Genomic DNA, 24,596 nt, shown 5'->3' on the forward strand with positions numbered 1-24,596 from the left:
ACAAACTATCATTACTAAGGTCTGACAGTCAGGACACACCTTTCCCTCTCACCGTACACCATTACTCAAACTACTAAAACCCCTCATTAGTTCCTCAGCAACCCCAGACCCTGGTTGAGAACAATCAAAGGTTATCTCTCCAACTAAATCATTATTATCTTACTTTAATAATCCACTGTCATACTCTGTTATATTATTAGATTCTGTTACAATGTTATACCACATGCTAATTATCAGTAGTTTCAAATCTACAATTGTTATCTAAACTGTTATTACTCTCAACGATAAGCTGTACTGTTATAAAATTCAATAAAAATTTATTGGAAAAAAAAAAAAAAAAAAAAGAAGCCTAATAGGTGAGTACTGGAGAGGGAGAGATGCTGCACGTCACTGGCACTGCTAGAAGACATGCAAGGCCTTTGGGCACGCAAGTGTCCCAAGGCTGCTTTAACTTGTGTGTCTTAGAGTCATGTTTGCTGGGTACTAGTGTCCCTCTTCTCGACTGTCAGCCAGCACTGTGGCCAAGTGCCACGGTGACTCTTGCAAATGTCCTTAAATGGCTTCTGGCCTGCAGAGATGTCTTAAGCTTGAGAAGTGCAAAGTGTGGAGGTGTGCCAAAATCCTAGCATTTGCATTGGCCGGGAATCGAACCCGGGCCTCCCGCGTGGCAGGCGAGAATTCTACCACTGAACCACCAATGCCTTGCCCTGTTGCTCGGTGCTGAAAAACGTGGCCAGCCAAATCAGGCCATACAAGATTGCCTTCTTCTGTGCGGATGGCAAAGGTGAGGCTGGCGCCATTTTGCAATTTTTGACATTTCAGCTCAAGCAAGCAAGCCCGGCTAGCTCAGTCGGTAGAGCATGAGACTCTTAATCTCAGGGTCGTGGGTTCGAGCCCCATGTTGGGCGATCAAAGCTTTTCCTTTTACTTTCTACTAGGCAGAGCTCCTCCAAAACGATTACAAACCATCACCAGGCCATCACTTCCTCTTTCACATGCCACTCCCCACTCCCTTTGCTAACAAACGAAAATGTCATCTCAGCTTTCCCCTTCACTTTTACTCACACAACCTCTTTTAACAACTTTTCAGCAAAAGTGCTTCACCACCCCAAGAAAGAGAAAAACACTCCTTCTTACAATCTTACTCATCTTTCCTATACTACTTTTCTTATCTGCTTTTCCCAGATTTCCGTTGGCTTTACTCCAGTCCTTTTGTCAAGGAGAGACTTACAATCAATCACTTGACAAGGAACAACCACCTGAAAGATACTCATTCTCGTATGCCTGGTGCACACCATGCAATTCCCCATCAGATAGATGGGCCGATAGATCCTTTCCGACAGACACGATCGGATTTCCGTTCGGATTTCCGATCACTACTATGCAAATCCATCAGAAAAACGATCGGAAATCAGATCGGACCTGCCGGAAATCATCTGTTCGACCCATCTATCTGACAGGCATTGGTATGGTGTGTATTAGGCTTTGCACTCCAAAGGTGCTCACATAGCAGTATGAGGAGGGCACTCTGCACACGGCCTGAGATTTAGCTGAGAGGATTGAAAAAAAGGAAGTTGCTCTTTCCCTTAACTTGTTTTTAGATGAGGTACTTCCCAACAAAAGTTACAAACCAAAAAGCCTTTCAGTCCCGGCAAGCAAAAAAAGTGGTTGCTTTCATTTGACTTAAGTTTGTTACTACTTTTTTTTCTGTACTTTTAGTATGTTTTCTTAATTGCTAGGTGCTGGGAAAGCAAGTTGTAGGTAAGCTGACACAACATCTCAACATCTACTGTGAGAAAACTCAGGACAAAAGTAGAATGAATGAGGGCCTAGAGAGAACGCTCCAAATTTGAGCAAGGCCCTGAGTAGAGTGCAAAGACAACAAGGCAAAAAGTTGTAAAACAACACCAGATGAGCAGAAGCTGCTGACTTGGCATTTCCGAGGCTTTTCTAGACAGTTAAAAAGAAGCCTAATAGGTGAGTACTGGAGAGGGAGAGATTCTGCACGTCACTGGCACTGCTAGAAGACATGCAAGGCCTTTGGGCACGCAAGTGTCCCAAGGCTGCTTTAACTTGTGTGTCTTAGAGTCATGTTTGCTGGGTACTAGGGTCCCTCTTCTCGACTGTCAGCCAGCACTGTGGCCAAGTGCCACGGTGACTCTTGCAAATGTCCTTAAATGGCTTCTGGCCTGCAGAGATGTCTTAAGCTTGAGAAGTGCAAAGTGTGGAGGTGTGCCAAAATCCTAGCATTTGCATTGGCCGGGAATCGAACCCAGGCCTCCCGCGTGGCAGGCGAGAATTCTACCACTGAACCACCAATGCCTTGCCCTGTTGCTCGGTGCTGAAAAACGTGGCCAGCCAAATCAGGCCATACAAGATTGCCTTCTTCTGTGCGGATGGCAAAGGTGAGGCTGGCGCCATTTTGCAATTTTTGACATTTCAGCTCAAGCAAGCAAGCCCGGCTAGCTCAGTCGGTAGAGCATGAGACTCTTAATCTCAGGGTCGTGGGTTCGAGCCCCACGTTGAGCGATCAAAGCTTCTCCTTTTACTTTCTACTAGGCAGAGCTCCTCCAAAACGATTACAAACCATCACCAGGCCATCACTTCCTCTTTCACATGCCACTCCCCACTCCCTTTGCTAACAAACGAAAATGTCATCTCAGCTTTCCCCTTCACTTTTACTCACACAACCTCTTTTAACAACTTTTCAGCAAAAGTGCTTCACCACCCCAAGAAAGAGAAAAACACTCCTTCTTACAATCTTACTCATCTTTCCTATACTACTTTTCTTATCTGCTTTTCCCAGATTTCCGTTGGCTTTACTCCAGTCCTTTTGTCAAGGAGAGACTTACAATCAATCACTTGACAAGGAACAACCACCTGAAAGATACTCATTCTCGTATGCCTGGTGCACACCATGCAATTCCCCATCAGATAGATGGGCCGATAGATCCTTTCCGACAGACACGATCGGATTTCCGTTCGGATTTCCGATCACTACTATGCAAATCCATCAGAAAAACGATCGGAAATCAGATCGGACCTGCCGGAAATCATCTGTTCGACCCATCTATCTGACAGGCATTGGTATGGTGTGTATTAGGCTTTGCACTCCAAAGGTGCTCACATAGCAGTATGAGGAGGGCACTCTGCACACGGCCTGAGATTTAGCTGAGAGGATTGAAAAAAAGGAAGTTGCTCTTTCCCTTAACTTGTTTTTAGATGAGGTACTTCCCAACAAAAGTTACAAACCAAAAAGCCTTTCAGTCCCGGCAAGCAAAAAAAGTGGTTGCTTTCATTTGACTTAAGTTTGTTACTACTTTTTTTTCTGTACTTTTAGTATGTTTTCTTAATTGCTAGGTGCTGGGAAAGCAAGTTGTAGGTAAGCTGACACAACATCTCAACATCTACTGTGAGAAAACTCAGGACAAAAGTAGAATGAATGAGGGCCTAGAGAGAACGCTCCAAATTTGAGCAAGGCCCTGAGTAGAGTGCAAAGACAACAAGGCAAAAAGTTGTAAAACAACACCAGATGAGCAGATGCTGCTGACTTGGCATTTCCGAGGCTTTTCTAGACAGTTAAAAAGAAGCCTAATAGGTGAGTACTGGAGAGGGAGAGATGCTGCACATCACTGGCACTGCTAGAAGACATGCAAGGCCTTTGGGCACGCAAGTGTCCCAAGGCTGCTTTAACTTGTGTGTCTTAGAGTCATGTTTGCTGGGTACTAGGGTCCCTCTTCTCGACTGTCAGCCAGCACTGTGGCCAAGTGCCACGGTGACTCTTGCAAATGTCCTTAAATGGCTTCTGGCCTGCAGAGATGTCTTAAGCTTGAAAAGTGCAAAGTGTGGAGGTGTGCCAAAATCCTAGCATTTGCATTGGCCGGGAATCGAACCCGGGACGCCCGCGTGGCAGGCGAGAATTCTACCACTGAACCACCAATGCCTTGCCCTGTTGCTCGGTGCTGAAAAACGTGGCCAGCCAAATCAGGCCATACAAGATTGCCTTCTTCTGTGCGGATGGCAAAGGTGAGGCTGGCGCCATTTTGCAATTTTTGACATTTCAGCTCAAGCAAGCAAGCCTGGCTAGCTCAGTCGGTAGAGCATGAGACTCTTAATCTCAGGGTCGTGGGTTCGAGCCCCACGTTGGGCGATCAAAGCTTCTCCTTTTACTTTCTACTAGGCAGAGCTCCTCCAAAACGATTACAAACCATCACCAGGCCATCACTTCCTCTTTCACATGCCACTCCCCACTCCCTTTGCTAACAAACGAAAATGTCATCTCAGCTTTCCCCTTCACTTTTACTCACACAACCTCTTTTAACAACTTTTCAGCAAAAGTGCTTCACCACCCCAAGAAAGAGAAAAACACTCCTTCTTACAATCTTACTCATCTTTCCTATACTACTTTTCTTATCTGCTTTTCCCAGATTTCCGTTGGCTTTACTCCAGTCCTTTTGTCAAGGAGAGACTTACAATCAATCACTTGACAAGGAACAACCACCTGAAAGATACTCATTCTCGTATGCCTGGTGCACACCATGCAATTCCCCATCAGATAGATGGGCCGATAGATCCTTTCCGACAGACACGATCGGATTTCCGTTCGGATTTCCGATCACTACTATGCAAATCCATCAGAAAAACGATCGGAAATCAGATCGGACCTGCCGGAAATCATCTGTTCGACCCATCTATCTGACAGGCATTGGTATGGTGTGTATTAGGCTTTGCACTCCAAAGGTGCTCACATAGCAGTATGAGGAGGGCACTCTGCACACGGCCTGAGATTTAGCTGAGAGGATTGAAAAAAAGGAAGTTGCTCTTTCCCTTAACTTGTTTTTAGATGAGGTACTTCCCAACAAAAGTTACAAACCAAAAAGCCTTTCAGTCCCGGCAAGCAAAAAAAGTGGTTGCTTTCATTTGACTTAAGTTTGTTACTACTTTTTTTTCTGTACTTTTAGTATGTTTTCTTAATTGCTAGGTGCTGGGAAAGCAAGTTGTAGGTAAGCTGACACAACATCTCAACATGTACTGTGAGAAAACTCAGGACAAAAGTAGAATGAATGAGGGCCTAGAGAGAACGCTCCAAATTTGAGCAAGGCCCTGAGTAGAGTGCAAAGACAACAAGGCAAAAAGTTGTAAAACAACACCAGATGAGCAGATGCTGCTGACTTGGCATTTCCGAGGCTTTTCTAGACAGTTAAAAAGAAGCCTAATAGGTGAGTACTGGAGAGGGAGAGATGCTGCACGTCACTGGCACTGCTAGAAGACATGCAAGGCCTTTGGGCACGCAAGTGTCCCAAGGCTGCTTTAACTTGTGTGTCTTAGAGTCATGTTTGCTGGGTACTAGGGTCCCTCTTCTCGACTGTCAGCCAGCACTGTGGCCAAGTGCCACGGTGACTCTTGCAAATGTCCTTAAATGGCTTCTGGCCTGCAGAGATGTCTTAAGCTTGAGAAGTGCAAAGTGTGGAGGTGTGCCAAAATCCTAGCATTTGCATTGGCTGGGAATCGAACCCGGGCCTCCCGCGTGGCAGGCGAGAATTCTACCACTGAACCACCAATGCCTTGCCCTGTTGCTCGGTGCTGAAAAACGTGGCCAGCCAAATCAGGCCATACAAGATTGCCTTCTTCTGTGCGGATGGCAAAGGTGAGGCTGGCGCCATTTTGCAATTTTTGACATTTCAGCTCAAGCAAGCAAGCCCGGCTAGCTCAGTCGGTAGAGCATGAGACTCTTAATCTCAGGGTCGTGGGTTCGAGCCCCATGTTGGGCGATCAAAGCTTCTCCTTTTACTTTCTACTAGGCAGAGCTCCTCCAAAACGATTACAAACCATCACCAGGCCATCACTTCCTCTTTCACATGCCACTCCCCACTCCCTTTGCTAACAAACGAAAATGTCATCTCAGCTTTCCCCTTCACTTTTACTCACACAACCTCTTTTAACAACTTTTCAGCAAAAGTGCTTCACCACCCCAAGAAAGAGAAAAACACTCCTTCTTACAATCTTACTCATCTTTCCTATACTACTTTTCTTATCTGCTTTTCCCAGATTTCCGTTGGCTTTACTCCAGTCCTTTTGTCAAGGAGAGACTTACAATCAATCACTTGACAAGGAACAACCACCTGAAAGATACTCATTCTCGTATGCCTGGTGCACACCATGCAATTCCCCATCAGATAGATGGGCCGATAGATCCTTTCCGACAGACACGATCGGATTTCCGTTCGGATTTCCGATCACTACTATGCAAATCCATCAGAAAAACGATCGGAAATCAGATCGGACCTGCCGGAAATCATCTGTTCGACCCATCTATCTGACAGGCATTGGTATGGTGTGTATTAGGCTTTGCACTCCAAAGGTGCTCACATAGCAGTATGAGGAGGGCACTCTGCACACGGCCTGAGATTTAGCTGAGAGGATTGAAAAAAAGGAAGTTGCTCTTTCCCTTAACTTGTTTTTAGATGAGGTACTTCCCAACAAAAGTTACAAACCAAAAAGCCTTTCAGTCCCGGCAAGCAAAAAAAGTGGTTGCTTTCATTTGACTTAAGTTTGTTACTACTTTTTTTTCTGTACTTTTAGTATGTTTTCTTAATTGCTAGGTGCTGGGAAAGCAAGTTGTAGGTAAGCTGACACAACATCTCAACATCTACTGTGAGAAAACTCAGGACAAAAGTAGAATGAATGAGGGCCTAGAGAGAACGCTCCAAATTTGAGCAAGGCCCTGAGTAGAGTGCAAAGACAACAAGGCAAAAAGTTGTAAAACAACACCAGATGAGCAGATGCTGCTGACTTGGCATTTCCGAGGCTTTTCTAGACAGTTAAAAAGAAGCCTAATAGGTGAGTACTGGAGAGGGAGAGATGCTGCACGTCACTGGCACTGCTAGAAGACATGCAAGGCCTTTGGGCACGCAAGTGTCCCAAGGCTGCTTTAACTTGTGTGTCTTAGAGTCATGTTTGCTGGGTACTAGGGTCCCTCTTCTCGACTGTCAGCCAGCACTGTGGCCAAGTGCCACGGTGACTCTTGCAAATGTCCTTAAATGGCTTCTGGCCTGCAGAGATGTCTTAAGCTTGAGAAGTGCAAAGTGTGGAGGTGTGCCAAAATCCTAGCATTTGCATTGGCCGGGAATCGAACCCGGGCCTCCCGCGTGGCAGGCGAGAATTCTACCACTGAACCACCAATGCCTTGCCCTGTTGCTCGGTGCTGAAAAACGTGGCCAGCCAAATCAGGCCATACAAGATTGCCTTCTTCTGTGCGGATGGCAAAGGTGAGGCTGGCGCCATTTTGCAATTTTTGACATTTCAGCTCAAGCAAGCAAGCCCGGCTAGCTCAGTCGGTAGAGCATGAGACTCTTAATCTCAGGGTCGTGGGTTCGAGCCCCACGTTGGGCGATCAAAGCTTCTCCTTTTACTTTCTACTAGGCAGAGCTCCTCCAAAACGATTACAAACCATCACCAGGCCATCACTTCCTCTTTCACATGCCACTCCCCACTCCCTTTGCTAACAAACGAAAATGTCATCTCAGCTTTCCCCTTCACTTTTACTCACACAACCTCTTTTAACAACTTTTCAGCAAAAGTGCTTCACCACCCCAAGAAAGAGAAAAACACTCCTTCTTACAATCTTACTCATCTTTCCTATACTACTTTTCTTATCTGCTTTTCCCAGATTTCCGTTGGCTTTACTCCAGTCCTTTTGTCAAGGAGAGACTTACAATCAATCACTTGACAAGGAACAACCACCTGAAAGATACTCATTCTCGTATGCCTGGTGCACACCATGCAATTCCCCATCAGATAGATGGGCCGATAGATCCTTTCCGACAGACACGATCGGATTTCCGTTCGGATTTCCGATCACTACTATGCAAATCCATCAGAAAAACGATCGGAAATCAGATCGGACCTGCCGGAAATCATCTGTTCGACCCATCTATCTGACAGGCATTGGTATGGTGTGTATTAGGCTTTGCACTCCAAAGGTGCTCACATAGCAGTATGAGGAGGGCACTCTGCACACGGCCTGAGATTTAGCTGAGAGGATTGAAAAAAAGGAAGTTGCTCTTTCCCTTAACTTGTTTTTAGATGAGGTACTTCCCAACAAAAGTTACAAACCAAAAAGCCTTTCAGTCCCGGCAAGCAAAAAAAGTGGTTGCTTTCATTTGACTTAAGTTTGTTACTACTTTTTTTTCTGTACTTTTAGTATGTTTTCTTAATTGCTAGGTGCTGGGAAAGCAAGTTGTAGGTAAGCTGACACAACATCTCAACATCTACTGTGAGAAAACTCAGGACAAAAGTAGAATGAATGAGGGCCTAGAGAGAACGCTCCAAATTTGAGCAAGGCCCTGAGTAGAGTGCAAAGACAACAAGGCAAAAAGTTGTAAAACAACACCAGATGAGCAGATGCTGCTGACTTGGCATTTCCGAGGCTTTTCTAGACAGTTAAAAAGAAGCCTAATAGGTGAGTACTGGAGAGGGAGAGATGCTGCACGTCACTGGCACTGCTAGAAGACATGCAAGGCCTTTGGGCACGCAAGTGTCCCAAGGCTGCTTTAACTTGTGTGTCTTAGAGTCATGTTTGCTGGGTACTAGGGTCCCTCTTCTCGACTGTCAGCCAGCACTGTGGCCAAGTGCCACGGTGACTCTTGCAAATGTCCTTAAATGGCTTCTGGCCTGCAGAGATGTCTTAAGCTTGAGAAGTGCAAAGTGTGGAGGTGTGCCAAAATCCTAGCATTTGCATTGGCCGGGAATCGAACCCGGGCCTCCCGCGTGGCAGGCGAGAATTCTACCACTGAACCACCAATGCCTTGCCCTGTTGCTCGGTGCTGAAAAACATGGCCAGCCAAATCAGGCCATACAAGATTGCCTTCTTCTGTGCGGATGGCAAAGGTGAGGCTGGCGCCATTTTGCAATTTTTGACATTTCAGCTTAAGCAAGCAAGCCTGGCTAGCTCAGTCGGTAGAGCATGAGACTCTTAATCTCAGGGTCGTGGATTCGAGCCCCACGTTGGGCGATCAAAGCTTCTCCTTTTACTTTCTACTAGGCAGAGCTCCTCCAAAACGATTACAAACCATCACCAGGCCATCACCTCCTCTTTCACATGCCACTCCCCACTCCCTTTGCTAACAAACGAAAATGTCATCTCAGCTTTCCCCTTCACTTTTACTCACACAACCTCTTTTAACAACTTTTCAGCAAAAGTGCTTCACCACCCCAAGAAAGAGAAAAACACTCCTTCTTACAATCTTACTCATCTTTCCTATACTACTTTTCTTATCTGCTTTTCCCAGATTTCCGTTGGCTTTACTCCAGTCCTTTTGTCAAGGAGAGACTTACAATCAATCACTTGACAAGGAACAACCACCTGAAAGATACTCATTCTCGTATGCCTGGTGCACACCATGCAATTCCCCATCAGATAGATGGGCCGATAGATCCTTTCCGACAGACACGATCGGATTTCCGTTCGGATTTCCGATCACTACTATGCAAATCCATCAGAAAAACGATCGGAAATCAGATCGGACCTGCCGGAAATCATCTGTTCGACCCATCTATCTGACAGGCATTGGTATGGTGTGTATTAGGCTTTGCACTCCAAAGGTGCTCACATAGCAGTATGAGGAGGGCACTCTGCACACGGCCTGAGATTTAGCTGAGAGGATTGAAAAAAAGGAAGTTGCTCTTTCCCTTAACTTGTTTTTAGATGAGGTACTTCCCAACAAAAGTTACAAACCAAAAAGCCTTTCAGTCCCGGCAAGCAAAAAAAGTGGTTGCTTTCATTTGACTTAAGTTTGTTACTACTTTTTTTTCTGTACTTTTAGTATGTTTTCTTAATTGCTAGGTGCTGGGAAAGCAAGTTGTAGGTAAGCTGACACAACATCTCAACATCTACTGTGAGAAAACTCAGGACAAAAGTAGAATGAATGAGGGCCTAGAGAGAACGCTCCAAATTTGAGCAAGGCCCTGAGTAGAGTGCAAAGACAACAAGGCAAAAAGTTGTAAAACAACACCAGATGAGCAGATGCTGCTGACTTGGCATTTCCGAGGCTTTTCTAGACAGTTAAAAAGAAGCCTAATAGGTGAGTACTGGAGAGGGAGAGATGCTGCACGTCACTGGCACTGCTAGAAGACATGCAAGGCCTTTGGGCACGCAAGTGTCCCAAGGCTGCTTTAACTTGTGTGTCTTAGAGTCATTTTTGCTGGGTACTAGGGTCCCTCTTCTCGACTGTCAGCCAGCACTGTGGCCAAGTGCCACGGTGACTCTTGCAAATGTCCTTAAATGGCTTCTGGCCTGCAGAGATGTCTTAAGCTTGAGAAGTGCAAAGTGTGGAGGTGTGCCAAAATCCTAGCATTTGCATTGGCCGGGAATCGAACCCGGGCCTCCCGCGTGGCAGGCGAGAATTCTACCACTGAACCACCAATGCCTTGCCCTGTTGCTCGGTGCTGAAAAACGTGGCCAGCCAAATCAGGCCATACAAGATTGCCTTCTTCTGTGCGGATGGCAAAGGTGAGGCTGGCGCCATTTTGCAATTTTTGACATTTCAGCTCAAGCAAGCAAGCCCGGCTAGCTCAGTCGGTAGAGCATGAGACTCTTAATCTCAGGCTCGTGGGTTCGAGCCCCACGTTGGGCGATCAAAGCTTCTCCTTTTACTTTCTACTAGGCAGAGCTCCTCCAAAACGATTACAAACCATCACCAGGCCATCACTTCCTCTTTCACATGCCACTCCCCACTCCCTTTGCTAACAAACGAAAATGTCATCTCAGCTTTCCCCTTCACTTTTACTCACACAACCTCTTTTAACAACTTTTCAGCAAAAGTGCTTCACCACCCCAAGAAAGAGAAAAACACTCCTTCTTACAATCTTACTCATCTTTCCTATACTACTTTTCTTATCTGCTTTTCCCAGATTTCCGTTGGCTTTACTCCAGTCCTTTTGTCAAGGAGAGACTTACAATCAATCACTTGACAAGGAACAACCACCTGAAAGATACTCATTCTCGTATGCCTGGTGCACACCATGCAATTCCCCATCAGATAGATGGGCCGATAGATCCTTTCCGACAGACACGATCGGATTTCCGTTCGGATTTCCGATCACTACTATGCAAATCCATCAGAAAAACGATCGGAAATCAGATCGGACCTGCCGGAAATCATCTGTTCGACCCATCTATCTGACAGGCATTGGTATGGTGTGTATTAGGCTTTGCACTCCAAAGGTGCTCACATAGCAGTATGAGGAGGGCACTCTGCACACGGCCTGAAATTTAGCTGAGAGGATTGAAAAAAAGGAAGTTGCTCTTTCCCTTAACTTGTTTTTAGATGAGGTACTTCCCAACAAAAGTTACAAACCAAAAAGCCTTTCAGTCCCGGCAAGCAAAAAAAGTGGTTGCTTTCATTTGACTTAAGTTTGTTACTACTTTTTTTTCTGTACTTTTAGTATGTTTTCTTAATTGCTAGGTGCTGGGAAAGCAAGTTGTAGGTAAGCGGACACAACATCTCAACATTTACTGTGAGAAAACTCAGGACAAAAGTAGAATGAATGAGGGCCTAGAGAGAACGCTCCAAATTTTAGCAAGGCCCTGAGTCGAGTGCAAAGACAACAAGGCAAAAAGTTGTAAAACAACACCAGATGAGCAGATGCTGCTGACTTGGCATTTCCGAGGCTTTTCTAGACAGTTAAAAAGAAGCCTAATAGGTGAGTACTGGAGAGGGAGAGATGCTGCACGTCACTGGCACTGCTAGAAGACATGCAAGGCCTTTGGGCACGCAAGTGTCCCAAGGCTGCTTTAACTTGTGTGTCTTAGAGTCATGTTTGCTGGGTACTAGGGTCCCTCTTCTCGACTGTCAGCCAGCACTGTGGCCAAGTGCCACGGTGACTCTTGCAAATGTCCTTAAATGGCTTCTGGCCTGCAGAGATGTCTTAAGCTTGAGAAGTGCAAAGTGTGGAGGTGTGCCAAAATCCTAGCATTTGCATTGGCCGGGAATCGAACCCGGGCCTCCCGCGTGGCAGGCGAGAATTCTACCACTGAACCACCAATGCCTTGCCCTGTTGCTCGGTGCTGAAAAACGTGGCCAGCCAAATCAGGCCATACAAGATTGCCTTCTTCTGTGCGGATGGCAAAGGTGAGGCTGGCGCCATTTTGCAATTTTTGACATTTCAGCTCAAGCAAGCAAGCTCGGCTAGCTCAGTCGGTAGAGCATAAGACTCTTAATCTCAGGGTTGTGGGTTCGAGCCCCACGTTGGGCGATCAAAGCTTCTCCTTTTACTTTCTACTAGGCAGAGCTCCTCCAAAACGATTACAAACCATCACCAGGCCATCACTTCCTCTTTCACATGCCACTCCCCACTCCCTTTGCTAACAAACGAAAATGTCATCTCAGCTTTCCCCTTCACTTTTACTCACACAACCTCTTTTAACAACTTTTCAGCAAAAGTGCTTCACCACCCCAAGAAAGAGAAAAACACTCCTTCTTACAATCTTACTCATCTTTCCTATACTACTTTTCTTATCTGCTTTTCCCAGATTTCCGTTGGCTTTACTCCAGTCCTTTTGTCAAGGAGAGACTTACAATCAATCACTTGACAAGGAACAACCACCTGAAAGATACTCATTCTCGTATGCCTGGTGCACACCATGCAATTCCCCATCAGATAGATGGGCCGATAGATCCTTTCCGACAGACACGATCGGATTTCCGTTCAGATTTCCGATCACTACTATGCAAATCCATCAGAAAAACGATCGGAAATCAGATCGGACCTGCCGGAAATCATCTGTTCGACCCATCTATCTGACAGGCATTGGTATGGTGTGTATTAGGCTTTGCACTCCAAAGGTACTCACATAGCAGTATGAGGAGGGCACTCTGCACACGGCCTGAGATTTAGCTGAGAGGATTGAAAAAAAGGAAGTCGCTCTTTCCCTTAACTTGTTTTTAGATGAGGTACTTCCCAACAAAAGTTACAAACCAAAAAGCCTTTCAGTCCCGGCAAGCAAAAAAAGTGGTTGCTTTCATTTGACTTAACCAGCCGGGCGGTATGGACGAGCTCAGCTCGTCCATCACCGCCGGAGGCTGCCGCTCAGGCCCTGCTGGGCCGATTTTCATCAAATAAAGAGCAGCACACGCAGCCGGCACTTTGCCAGCCGCGTGTGCTGCCCGATCGCCGCCGCTCTGCGGCGATCCGCCGCGAGCAGCGGCGAAAGAGGGTCCCCCCAGCCGCCTGAGCCCAGCGTAGCCGGAACAAAAAGTTCCGGCCAGCGCTAAGGGCTGGATCGGAGGCGGCTGACGTCAGGACGTCGGCTGACGTCCATGACGTCACTCCGCTCGTCGCTATGGCGACGATGTAAGCAAAACGAGGAAGGCCGCTCATTGCGGCCTTCCTTGTTTATTCTGGGCGCCGGAGGCGATCGGAAGAACGCCTCCGGAGCGCCCTCTAGTGGGCTTTCATGCAGCCAACTTTCAGTTGGCTGCATGAAATAGTTTTTTTTTTATTTAAAAAAAACCCTCCCGCAGCCGCCCTGGCGATCTTAATAGAACGCCAGGGTGGTTAAGTTTGTTACTACTTTTTTTTCTGTACTTTTAGTATGTTTTCTTAATTGCTAGGTGCTGGGAAAGCAAGTTGTAGGTAAGCTGACACAACATCTCAACATCTACTGTGAGAAAACTCAGGACAAAAGTAGAATGAATGAGGGCCTAGAGAGAACGCTCTAAATTTGAGCAAGGCCCTGAGTAGAGTGCAAAGACAACAAGGCAAAAAGTTGTAAAACAACACCAGATGAGCAGATGCTGCTGACTTGGCATTTCCGAGGCTTTTCTAGACAGTTAAAAAGAAGCCTAATAGGTGAGTACTGGAGAGGGAGAGATGCTGCACGTCACTGGCACTGCTAGAAGACATGCAAGGCCTTTGGGCACGCAAGTGTCCCAAGGCTGCTTTAACTTGTGTGTCTTAGAGTCATGTTTGCTGGGTACTAGGGTCCCTCTTCTCGACTGTCAGCCAGCACTGTGGCCAAGTGCCACGGTGACTCTTGCAAATGTCCTTAAATGGCTTCTGGCCTGCAGAGATGTCTTAAGCTTGAGAAGTGCAAAGTGTGGAGGTGTGCCAAAATCCTAGCATTTGCATTGGCCAGGAATCGAACCCGGGCCTCCCGCGTGGCAGGCGAGAATTCTACCACTGAACCACCAATGCCTTGCCCTGTTGCTCGGTGCTGAAAAACGTGGCCAGCCAAATCAGGCCATACAAGATTGCCTTCTTCTGTGCGGATGGCAAAGGTGAGGCTGGCGCCATTTTGCAATTTTTGACATTTCAGCTCAAGCAAACAAGCCCGGCTAGCTCAGTCGGTAGAGCATGAGACTCTTAATCTCAGGGTCGTGGGTTCGAGCCCCACGTTGGGCGATCAAAGCTTCTCCTTTTACTTTCTACTAGGCAGAGCTCCTCCAAAACGATTACAAACCATCACCAGGCCATCACTTCCTCTTTCACATGCCACTCCCCACTCCCTTTGCTAACAAACGAAAATGTCATCTCAGCTTTCCCCTTCACTTTTACTCACACAACCTCTTTTAACAACTTTTCAGCAAAAGTGCTTCACCACCCCAAGAAAGAGAAAAACACTCCTTCTTACAATCTTACTCATCTTTCCTATACTACTTTTCTTATCTGCTTTTCCCAGATTTCCGTTGGCTTTACTCCAGTCCTTTTGTCAAGGAGAGACTTACAATCAATCACTTGACAAGGAACAACCACCTGAAAGATACTCATTCTCGTATGCCTGGTGCACACCATGCAATTCCCCATCAGATAGATGGGCCGATAGATCCTTTCCGACAGACACGATCGGATTTCCGTTCGGATTTCCGATCACTACTATGCAAATCCATCAGAAAAACGATCGGAAATCAGATCGGACCTGCCGGAAATCATCTGTTCGACCCATCTATCTGACAGGCATTGGTATGGTGTGTATTAGGCTTTGCACTCCAAAGGTGCTCACATAGCAGTATGAGGAGGGCACTCTGCACACGGCCAGAGATTTAGCTGAGAGGATTGAAAAAAAGGAAGTTGCTCTTTCCCTTAACTTGTTTTTAGATGAGGTACTTCCCAACAAAAGTTACAAACCAAAAAGCCTTTCAGTCCCGGCAAGCAAAAAAAGTGGTTGCTTTCATTTGACTTAAGTTTGTTACTACTTTTTTTCTGTACTTTTAGTATGTTTTCTTAATTGCTAGGTGCTGGGAAAGCAAGTTGTAGGTAAGCTGACACAACATCTCAACATCTACTGTGAGAAAACTCAGGACAAAAGTAGAATGAATGAGGGCCTAGAGAGAACGCTCCAAATTTGAGCAAGGCCCTGAGTAGAGTGCAAAGACAACAAAGCAAAAAGTTGTAAAACAACACCAGATGAGCAGATGCTGCTGACTTGGCATTTCCGAGGCTTTTCTAGACAGTTAAAAAGAAGCCTAATAGGTGAGTACTGGAGAGGGAGAGATGCTGCACGTCACTGGCACTGCTAGAAGACATGCAAGGCCTTTGGGCACGCAAGTGTCCCAAGGCTGCTTTAACTTGTGTGTCTTAGAGTCATGTTTGCTGGGTACTAGGGTCCCTCTTCTCGACTGTCAGCCAGCACTGTGGCCAAGTGCCACGGTGACTCTTGCAAATGTCCTTAAATGGCTTCTGGCCTGCAGAGATGTCTTAAGCTTGAGACGTGCAAAGTGTGGAGGTGTGCCAAAATCCTAGCATTTGCATTGGCCGGGAATCAAACCCGGGCCTCCCGCGTGGCAGGCGAGAATTCTACCACTGAACCACCAATGCCTTGCCCTGATGCTCGGTGCTGAAAAACGTGGCCAGCCAAATCAGGCCATACAAGATTGCCTTCTTCTGTGCGGATGGCAAAGGTGAGGCTGGCGCCATTTTGCAATTTTTGACATTTCAGCTCAAGCAAGCAAGCCCGGCTAGCTCAGTCGGTAGAGCATGAGACTCTTAATCTCAGGGTCGTGGGTTCGAGCCCCACGTTGGGCGATCAAAGCTTCTCCTTTTACTTTCTACTAGGCAGAGCTCCTCCAAAACGATTACAAACCATCACCAGGCCATCACTTCCTCTTTCACATGCCACTCCCCACTCCCTTTGCTAACAAACGAAAATGTCATCTCAGCTTTCCCCTTCACTTTTACTCACACAACCTCTTTTAACAACTTTTCAGCAAAAGTGCTTCACCACCCCAAGAAAGAGAAAAACACTCCTTCTTACAATCTTACTCATCTTTCCTATACTACTTTTCTTATCTGCTTTTCCCAGATTTCCGTTGGCTTTACTCCAGTCCTTTTGTCAAGGAGAGACTTACAATCAATCACTTGACAAGGAACAACCACCTGAAAGATACTCATTCTCGTATGCCTGGTGCACACCATGCAATTCCCCATCAGATAGATGGGCCGATAGATCCTTTCCGACAGACACGATCGGATTTCCGTTCGGATTTCCGATCACTACTATGCAAATCCATCAGAAAAACGATCGGAAATCAGATCGGACCTGCCGGAAATCATCTGTTCGACCCATCTATCTGACAGGCATTGGTATGGTGTGTATTAGGCTTTGCACTCCAAAGGTGCTCACATAGCAGTATGAGGAGGGCACTCTGCACACGGCCAGAGATTTAGCTGAGAGGATTGAAAAAAAGGAAGTTGCTCTTTCCCTTAACTTGTTTTTAGATGAGGTACTTCCCAACAAAAGTTACAAACCAAAAAGCCTTTCAGTCCCGGCAAGCAAAAAAAGTGGTTGCTTTCATTTGACTTAAGTTTGTTACTACTTTTTTTTCTGTACTTTTAGTATGTTTTCTTAATTGCTAGGTGCTGGGAAAGCAAGTTGTAGGTAAGCTGACACAACATCTCAACATCTACTGTGAGAAAACTCAGGACAAAAGTAGAATGAATGAGGGCCTAGAGAGAACGCTCCAAATTTGAGCAAGGCCCTGAGTAGAGTGCAAAGACAACAAGGCAAAAAGTTGTAAAACAACACCAGATGAGCAGATGCTGCTGACTTGGCATTTCCGAGGCTTTTCTAGACAGTTAAAAAGAAGCCTAATAGGTGAGTACTGGAGAGGGAGAGATGCTGCACGTCACTGGCACTGCTAGAAGACATGCAAGGCCTTTGGGCACGCAAGTGTCCCAAGGCTGCTTTAACTTGTGTGTCTTAGAGTCATGTTTGCTGGGTACTAGGGTCCCTCTTCTCGACTGTCAGCCAGCACTGTGGCCAAGTGCCACGGTGACTCTTGCAAATGTCCTTAAATGGCTTCTGGCCTGCAGAGATGTCTTAAAGGGGAACTGAAGAGAGAGGTATATGGAGGCTTTCATGCTTATTTCCTTTTAATCAATACCAGTTGCCTGGCAGCCCTGCTGGTCTATTTCTCTGCAGTAGTATCTGATTAAAACCAGAAACAAGCATGCAGCTAGTCTTGTCAGATCAGACTTATAAGTCTGAACCACTGAAACACCTGGTCTGCTGCATGCTTGTTCAGGGGCTATGGCTAATAGTATTAGAGGCAGAGGATCAGCAGGGCTGCCAGGCAACTGGTATTGATTAAAAGGAAATAAACATGACAGCCTCCATATACCTCTCTCTTCAGTTCCCCTTTAAGCTTGAGACGTGCAAAGTGTGGAGGTGTGCCAAAATCCTAGCATTTGCATTGGCCGGGAATCAAACCCGGGCCTCCCGCGTGGCAGGCGAGAATTCTACCACTGAACCACCAATGCCTTGCCCTGTTGCTCGGTGCTGAAAAACGTGGCCAGCCAAATCAGGCCATACAAGATTGCCTTCTTCTGTGCGGATGGCAAAGGTGAGGCTGGCGCCATTTTGCAATTTTTGACATTTCAGCTCAAGCAAGCAAGCCCAGCTAGCTCAGTCGGTAGAGCATGAGACTCTTAATCTCAGGGTCGTGGGTTCGAGCCCCACGTTGGGCGATCAAAGCTTCTCCTTTTACTTTCTACTAGGCAGAGCTCCTCCAAAACGATTACAAACCATCACCAGGCCATCACTTCCTCTTTCACATGCCACTCCCCACTCCCTTTGCTAACAAACGAAAATGTCATCTCAGCTTTCCCCTTCACTTTTACTCACACAACCTCTTTTAACAACTTTTCAGCAAAAGTGCTTCACCACCCCAAGAAAGAGAAAAACACTCCTTCTTACAATCTTACTCATCTTTCCTATACTACTTTTCTTATCTGCTTTTCCCAGATTTCCGTTGGCTTTACTCCAGTCCTTTTGTCAAGGAGAGACTTACAATCAATCACTTGACAAGGAACAACCACCTGAAAGATACTCATTCTCGTATGCCTGGTGCACACCATGCAATTCCCCATCAGATAGATGGGCCGATAGATCCTTTCCGACAGACACGATCGGATTTCCGTTCGGATTTCCGATCACTACTATGCAAATCCATCAGAAAAACGATCAGAAATCAGATCGGACCTGCCGGAAATCATCTGTTCGACCCATCTATCTGACAGGCATTGGTATGGTGTGTATTAGGCTTTGCACTCCAAAGGTGCTCACATAGCAGTATGAGGAGGGCACTCTGCACACGGCCTGAGATTTAGCTGAGAGGATTGAAAAAAAGGAAGTTGCTCTTTCCCTTAACTTGTTTTTAGATGAGGTACTTCCCAACAAAAGTTACAAACCAAAAAGCCTTTCAGTCCCGGCAAGCAAAAAAAGTGGTTGCTTTCATTTGACTTAAGTTTGTTACTACTTTTTTTTCTGTACTTTTAGTATGTTTTCTTAATTGCTAGGTGCTGGGAAAGCAAGTTGTAGGTAAGCTGACACAACATCTCAACATCTACTGTGAGAAAACTCAGGACAAAAGTAGAATGAATGAGGGCCTAGAGAGAACGCTCCAAATTTGAGCAAGGCCCTGAGTAGAGTGCAAAGACAACAAGGCAAAAAGTTGTAAAACAACACCAGATGAGCAGATGCTGCTGACTTGGCATTTCCGAGGCTTTTCTAGACAGTTAAAAAGAAGCCTAATAGGTGAGTACTGGAGAGGGAGAGATGCTGCACGTCACTGGCACTGCTAGAAGACATGCAAGGCCTTTGGGCACGCAAGTGTCCCAAGGCTGCTTTAACTTGTGTGTCTTAGAGTCATGTTTGCTGGGTACTAGGGTCCCTCTTCTCGACTGTCAGCCAGCACTGTGGCCAAGTGCCACGGTGACTCTTGCAAATGTCCTTAAATGGCTTCTGGCCTGCAGAGATGTCTTAAGCTTGAGAAGTGCAAAGTGTGGAGGTGTGCCAAAATCCTAGCATTTGCATTGGCCGGGAATCGAACCCGGGCCTCCCGCGTGGCAGGCGAGAATTCTACCACTGAACCACCAATGCCTTGCCCTGTTGCTTGGTGCTGAAAAACGTGGCCAGCCAAATCAGGCCATACAAGATTGCCTTCTTCTGTGCGGATGGCAAAGGTGAGGCTGGCACCATTTTGCAATTTTTGACATTTCAGCTCAAGCAAGCAAGCCCGGCTAGCTCAGTCGGTAGAGCATGAGACTCTTAATCTCAGGGTCGTGGGTTTGAGCCCCACGTTGGGCGATCAAAGCTTCTCCTTTTACTTTCTACTAGGCAGAGCTCCTCCAAAACGATTACAAACCATCACCAGGCCATCACTTCCTCTTTCACATGCCACTCCCCACTCCCTTTGCTAACAAACGAAAATGTCATCTCAGCTTTCCCCTTCACTTTTACTCACACAACCTCTTTTAACAACTTTTCAGCAAAAGTGCTTCACCACCCCAAGAAAGAGAAAAACACTCCTTCTTACAATCTTACTCATCTTTCCTATACTACTTTTCTTATCTGCTTTTCCCAGATTTCCGTTGGCTTTACTCCAGTCCTTTTGTCAAGGAGAGACTTACAATCAATCACTTGACAAGGAACAACCACCTGAAAGATACTCATTCTCGTATGCCTGGTGCACACCATGCAATTCCCCATCAGATAGATGGGCCGATAGATCCTTTCCGACAGACACGATCGGATTTCCGTTCGGATTTCCGATCACTACTATGCAAATCCATCAGAAAAACGATCGGAAATCAGATCGGACCTGCCGGAAATCATCTGTTCGACCCATCTATCTGACAGGCATTGGTATGGTGTGTATTAGGCTTTGCACTCCAAAGGTGCTCACATAGCAGTATGAGGAGGGCACTCTGCACACGGCCTGAGATTTAGCTGAGAGGATTGAAAAAAAGGAAGTTGCTCTTTCCCTTAACTTGTTTTTAGATGAGGTACTTCCCAACAAAAGTTACAAACCAAAAAGCCTTTCAGTCCCGGCAAGCAAAAAAAGTGGTTGCTTTCATTTGACTTAAGTTTGTTACTACTTTTTTTTTTCTGTACTTTTAGTATGTTTTCTTAATTGCTAGGTGCTGGGAAAGCAAGTTGTAGGTAAGCTGACACAACATCTCAACATCTACTGTGAGAAAACTCAGGACAAAAGTAGAATGAATGAGGGCCTAGAGAGAACGCTCCAAATTTGAGCAAGGCCCTGAGTAGAGTGCAAAGACAACAAGGCAAAAAGTTGTAAAACAACACCAGATGAGCAGATGCTGCTGACTTGGCATTTCCGAGGCTTTTCTAGACAGTTAAAAAGAAGCCTAATAGGTGAGTACTGGAGAGGGAGAGATGCTGCACGTCACTGGCACTGCTAGAAGACATGCAAGGCCTTTGGGCACGCAAGTGTCCCAAGGCTGCTTTAACTTGTGTGTCTTAGAGTCATGTTTGCTGGGTACTAGGGTCCCTCTTCTCGACTGTCAGCCAGCACTGTGGCCAAGTGCCACGGTGACTCTTGCAAATGTCCTTAAATGGCTTCTGGCCTGCAGAGATGTCTTAAGCTTGAGAAGTGCAAAGTGTGGAGGTGTGCCAAAATCCTAGCATTTGCATTGGCCGGGAATCGAACCCAGGCCTCCCGCGTGGCAGGCGAGAATTCTACCACTGAACCACCAATGCCTTGCCCTGTTGCTCGGTGCTGAAAAACGTGGCCAGCCAAATCAGGCCATACAAGATTGCCTTCTTCTGTGCGGATGGCAAAGGTGAGGCTGGCGCCATTTTGCAATTTTTGACATTTCAGCTCAAGCAAGCAAGCCCGGCTAGCTCAGTCGGTAGAGCATGAGACTCTTAATCTCAGGGTCGTGGGTTCGAGCCCCACGTTGGGCGATCAAAGCTTCTCCTTTTACTTTCTACTAGGCAGAGCTCCTCCAAAACGATTACAAACCATCACCAGGCCATCACTTCCTCTTTCACATGCCACTCCCCACTCCCTTTGCTAACAAACGAAAATGTCATCTCAGCTTTCCCCTTCACTTTTACTCACACAACCTCTTTTAACAACTTTTCAGCAAAAGTGCTTCACCACCCCAAGAAAGAGAAAAACACTCCTTCTTACAATCTTACTCATCTTTCCTATACTACTTTTCTTATCTGCTTTTCCCAGATTTCCATTGGCTTTACTCCAGTCCTTTTGTCAAGGAGAGACTTACAATCAATCACTTGACAAGGAACAACCACCTGAAAGATACTCATTCTCGTATGCCTGGTGCACACCATGCAATTCCCCATCAGATAGATGGGCCGATAGATCCTTTCCGACAGACACGATCGGATTTCCGTTCGGATTTCCGATCACTACTATGCAAATCCATCAGAAAAACGATCGGAAATCAGATCGGACCTGCCGGAAATCATCTGTTCGACCCATCTATCTGACAGGCATTGGTATGGTGTGTATTAGGCTTTGCACTCCAAAGGTGCTCACATAGCAGTATGAGGAGGGCACTCTGCACACGGCCTGAGATTTAGCTGAGAGGATTGAAAAAAAGGAAGTTGCTCTTTCCCTTAACTTGTTTTTAGATGAGGTACTTCCCAACAAAAGTTACAAACCAAAAAGCCTTTCAGTCCCGGCAAGCAAAAAAAGTGGTTGCTTTCATTTGACTTAAGTTTGTTACTACTTTTTTTTCTGTACTTTTAGTATGTTTTCTTAATTGCTAGGTGCTGGGAAAGCAAGTTGTAGGTAAGCTGACACAACATCTCAACATCTACTGTGAGAAAACTCAGGACAAAAGTAGAATGAATGAGGGCCTAGAGAGAACGCTCCAAATTTGAGCAAGGCCCTGAGTAGAGTGCAAAGACAACAAGGCAAAAAGTTGTAAAACAACACCAGATGAGCAGATGCTGCTGACTTGGCATTTCCGAGGCTTTTCTAGACAGTTAAAAAGAAGCCTAATAGGTGAGTACTGGAGAGGGAGAGATGCTGCACGTCACTGGCACTGCTAGAAGACATGCAAGGCCTTTGGGCACGCAAGTGTCCCAAGGCTGCTTTAACTTGTGTGTCTTAGAGTCATGTTTGCTGGGTACTAGGGTCCCTCTTCTCGACTGTCAGCCAGCACTGTGGCCAAGTGCCACGGTGACTCTTGCAAATGTCCTTAAATGGCTTCTGGCCTGCAGAGATGTCTTAAGCTTGAGAAGTGCAAAGTGTGGAGGTGTGCCAAAATCCTAGCATTTGCATTGGCCGGGAATCGAACCCAGGCCTCCCGCGTGGCAGGCGAGAATTCTACCACTGAACCACCAATGCCTTGCCCTGTTGCTCGGTGCTGAAAAACGTGGCCAGCCAAATCAGGCCATACAAGATTGCCTTCTTCTGTGCGGATGGCAAAGGTGAGGCTGGCGCCATTTTGCAATTTTTGACATTTCAGCTCAAGCAAGCAAGCCCGGCTAGCTCAGTCGGTAGAGCATGAGACTCTTAATCTCAGGGTCGTGGGTTCGAGCCCCACGTTGGGCGATCAAAGCTTCTCCTTTTACTTTCTACTAGGCAGAGCTCCTCCAAAACGATTACAAACCATCACCAGGCCATCACTTCCTCTTTCACATGCCACTCCCCACTCCCTTTGCTAACAAACGAAAATGTCATCTCAGCTTTCCCCTTCACTTTTACTCACACAACCTCTTTTAACAACTTTTCAGCAAAAGTGCTTCACCACCCCAAGAAAGAGAAAAACACTCCTTCTTACAATCTTACTCATCTTTCCTATACTACTTTTCTTATCTGCTTTTCCCAGATTTCCGTTGGCTTTACTCCAGTCCTTTTGTCAAGGAGAGACTTACAATCAATCACTTGACAAGGAACAACCACCTGAAAGATACTCATTCTCGTATGCCTGGTGCACACCATGCAATTCCCCATCAGATAGATGGGCCGATAGATCCTTTCCGACAGACACGATCGGATTTCCGTTCGGATTTCCGATCACTACTATGCAAATCCATCAGAAAAACGATCGGAAATCAGATCGGACCTGCCGGAAATCATCTGTTCGACCCATCTATCTGACAGGCATTGGTATGGTGTGTATTAGGCTTTGCACTCCAAAGGTGCTCACATAGCAGTATGAGGAGGGCACTCTGCACACGGCCTGAGATTTAGCTGAGAGGATTGAAAAAAAGGAAGTTGCTCTTTCCCTTAACTTGTTTTTAGATGAGGTACTTCCCAACAAAAGTTACAAACCAAAAAGCCTTTCAGTCCCGGCAAGCAAAAAAAGTGGTTGCTTTCATTTGACTTAAGTTTGTTACTACTTTTTTTTTCTGTACTTTTAGTATGTTTTCTTAATTGCTAGGTGCTGGGAAAGCAAGTTGTAGGTAAGCTGACACAACATCTCAACATCTACTGTGAGAAAACTCAGGACAAAAGTAGAATGAATGAGGGCCTAGAGAGAACGCTCCAAATTTGAGCAAGGCCCTGAGTAGAGTGCAAAGACAACAATGCAAAAAGTTGTAAAACAACACCAGATGAGCAGATGCTGCTGACTTGGCATTTCCGAGGCTTTTCTAGACAGTTAAAAAGAAGCCTAATAGGTGAGTACAGGAGAGGGAGAGATGCTGCACGTCACTGGCACTGCTAGAAGACATGCAAGGCCTTTGGGCACGCAAGTGTCCCAAGGCTGCTTTAACTTGTGTGTCTTAGAGTCATGTTTGCTGGGTACTAGGGTCCCTCTTCTCGACTGTCAGCCAGCACTGTGGCCAAGTGCCACGGTGACTCTTGCAAATGTCCTTAAATGGCTTCTGGCCTGCAGAGATGTCTTAAAGGGGAACTGAAGAGAGAGGTATATGGAGGCTGTCATGTTTATTTCCTTTTAATCAATACCAGTTGCCTGGCAGCCCTGCTGGTCTATTTCTCTGCAGTAGTATCTGATTAAAACCAGAAACAAGCATGCAGCTAGTCTTGTCAGATCAGACTTATAAGTCTGAACCACTGAAACACCTGATCTGCTGCATGCTTGTTCAGGTGCTATGGCTAATAGTATTAGAGGCAGAGGATCAGCAGGGCTGCTAGGCAACTGGTATTGTCTAAAAGGAAATAAACATGACAGCCTCCATATACCTCTCTCTTCAGTTCCCCTTTAAGCTTGAGAAGTGCAAAGTGTGGAGGTGTGCCAAAAGCCTAGCATTTGCATTGGCTGGGAATCGAACCCGGGCCTCCCGCGTGGCAGGCGAGAATTCTACCACTGAACCACCAATGCCTTGCCCTGTTGCTCGGTGCTGAAAAACGTGG

At 46.2% G+C, this 24,596-nt stretch overlaps 21 non-coding genes across 21 annotated transcripts; 9 read left to right on the forward strand and 12 right to left on the reverse strand.

Moving 5' to 3' along the window:
- Positions 1-630: 630 nt before the first annotated feature.
- TRNAG-GCC (transfer RNA glycine (anticodon GCC)) lies at positions 631-701 on the reverse strand. The gene has a single exon. It is a non-coding gene; the product is annotated as a tRNA-Gly (tRNA).
- A 134-nt stretch (positions 702-835) lies between these two features.
- TRNAK-CUU (transfer RNA lysine (anticodon CUU)) lies at positions 836-908 on the forward strand. Its single transcript has one exon. It is a non-coding gene; the product is annotated as a tRNA-Lys (tRNA).
- Positions 909-2,251: 1,343 nt separating this feature from the next.
- TRNAG-GCC (transfer RNA glycine (anticodon GCC)) lies at positions 2,252-2,322 on the reverse strand. Its single transcript has one exon. It is a non-coding gene; the product is annotated as a tRNA-Gly (tRNA).
- Positions 2,323-3,872: 1,550 nt separating this feature from the next.
- Positions 3,873-3,943, reverse strand: TRNAG-GCC (transfer RNA glycine (anticodon GCC)). Its single transcript has one exon. It is a non-coding gene; the product is annotated as a tRNA-Gly (tRNA).
- Positions 3,944-4,077: 134 nt separating this feature from the next.
- Positions 4,078-4,150, forward strand: TRNAK-CUU (transfer RNA lysine (anticodon CUU)). The gene has a single exon. It is a non-coding gene; the product is annotated as a tRNA-Lys (tRNA).
- A 1,548-nt stretch (positions 4,151-5,698) lies between these two features.
- On the forward strand, positions 5,699-5,771 carry TRNAK-CUU (transfer RNA lysine (anticodon CUU)). Its single transcript has one exon. It is a non-coding gene; the product is annotated as a tRNA-Lys (tRNA).
- Positions 5,772-7,114: 1,343 nt separating this feature from the next.
- Positions 7,115-7,185, reverse strand: TRNAG-GCC (transfer RNA glycine (anticodon GCC)). Its single transcript has one exon. It is a non-coding gene; the product is annotated as a tRNA-Gly (tRNA).
- Positions 7,186-7,319: 134 nt separating this feature from the next.
- On the forward strand, positions 7,320-7,392 carry TRNAK-CUU (transfer RNA lysine (anticodon CUU)). Its single transcript has one exon. It is a non-coding gene; the product is annotated as a tRNA-Lys (tRNA).
- Positions 7,393-8,735: 1,343 nt separating this feature from the next.
- Positions 8,736-8,806, reverse strand: TRNAG-GCC (transfer RNA glycine (anticodon GCC)). The gene has a single exon. It is a non-coding gene; the product is annotated as a tRNA-Gly (tRNA).
- Positions 8,807-10,356: 1,550 nt separating this feature from the next.
- On the reverse strand, positions 10,357-10,427 carry TRNAG-GCC (transfer RNA glycine (anticodon GCC)). The gene has a single exon. It is a non-coding gene; the product is annotated as a tRNA-Gly (tRNA).
- Positions 10,428-11,977: 1,550 nt separating this feature from the next.
- TRNAG-GCC (transfer RNA glycine (anticodon GCC)) lies at positions 11,978-12,048 on the reverse strand. The gene has a single exon. It is a non-coding gene; the product is annotated as a tRNA-Gly (tRNA).
- A 2,282-nt stretch (positions 12,049-14,330) lies between these two features.
- On the forward strand, positions 14,331-14,403 carry TRNAK-CUU (transfer RNA lysine (anticodon CUU)). The gene has a single exon. It is a non-coding gene; the product is annotated as a tRNA-Lys (tRNA).
- A 1,342-nt stretch (positions 14,404-15,745) lies between these two features.
- TRNAG-GCC (transfer RNA glycine (anticodon GCC)) lies at positions 15,746-15,816 on the reverse strand. The gene has a single exon. It is a non-coding gene; the product is annotated as a tRNA-Gly (tRNA).
- A 134-nt stretch (positions 15,817-15,950) lies between these two features.
- TRNAK-CUU (transfer RNA lysine (anticodon CUU)) lies at positions 15,951-16,023 on the forward strand. Its single transcript has one exon. It is a non-coding gene; the product is annotated as a tRNA-Lys (tRNA).
- Positions 16,024-17,686: 1,663 nt separating this feature from the next.
- TRNAG-GCC (transfer RNA glycine (anticodon GCC)) lies at positions 17,687-17,757 on the reverse strand. The gene has a single exon. It is a non-coding gene; the product is annotated as a tRNA-Gly (tRNA).
- A 134-nt stretch (positions 17,758-17,891) lies between these two features.
- Positions 17,892-17,964, forward strand: TRNAK-CUU (transfer RNA lysine (anticodon CUU)). The gene has a single exon. It is a non-coding gene; the product is annotated as a tRNA-Lys (tRNA).
- Positions 17,965-19,307: 1,343 nt separating this feature from the next.
- TRNAG-GCC (transfer RNA glycine (anticodon GCC)) lies at positions 19,308-19,378 on the reverse strand. The gene has a single exon. It is a non-coding gene; the product is annotated as a tRNA-Gly (tRNA).
- Positions 19,379-20,930: 1,552 nt separating this feature from the next.
- On the reverse strand, positions 20,931-21,001 carry TRNAG-GCC (transfer RNA glycine (anticodon GCC)). Its single transcript has one exon. It is a non-coding gene; the product is annotated as a tRNA-Gly (tRNA).
- Positions 21,002-21,135: 134 nt separating this feature from the next.
- TRNAK-CUU (transfer RNA lysine (anticodon CUU)) lies at positions 21,136-21,208 on the forward strand. The gene has a single exon. It is a non-coding gene; the product is annotated as a tRNA-Lys (tRNA).
- A 1,343-nt stretch (positions 21,209-22,551) lies between these two features.
- Positions 22,552-22,622, reverse strand: TRNAG-GCC (transfer RNA glycine (anticodon GCC)). Its single transcript has one exon. It is a non-coding gene; the product is annotated as a tRNA-Gly (tRNA).
- A 134-nt stretch (positions 22,623-22,756) lies between these two features.
- Positions 22,757-22,829, forward strand: TRNAK-CUU (transfer RNA lysine (anticodon CUU)). Its single transcript has one exon. It is a non-coding gene; the product is annotated as a tRNA-Lys (tRNA).
- Positions 22,830-24,596: the final 1,767 nt, after the last annotated feature.

Source organism: Hyperolius riggenbachi, chromosome 4, assembly GCF_040937935.1.
Source record: "Hyperolius riggenbachi isolate aHypRig1 chromosome 4, aHypRig1.pri, whole genome shotgun sequence".
Lineage (NCBI taxonomy): Eukaryota > Metazoa > Chordata > Amphibia > Anura > Hyperoliidae > Hyperolius > Hyperolius riggenbachi.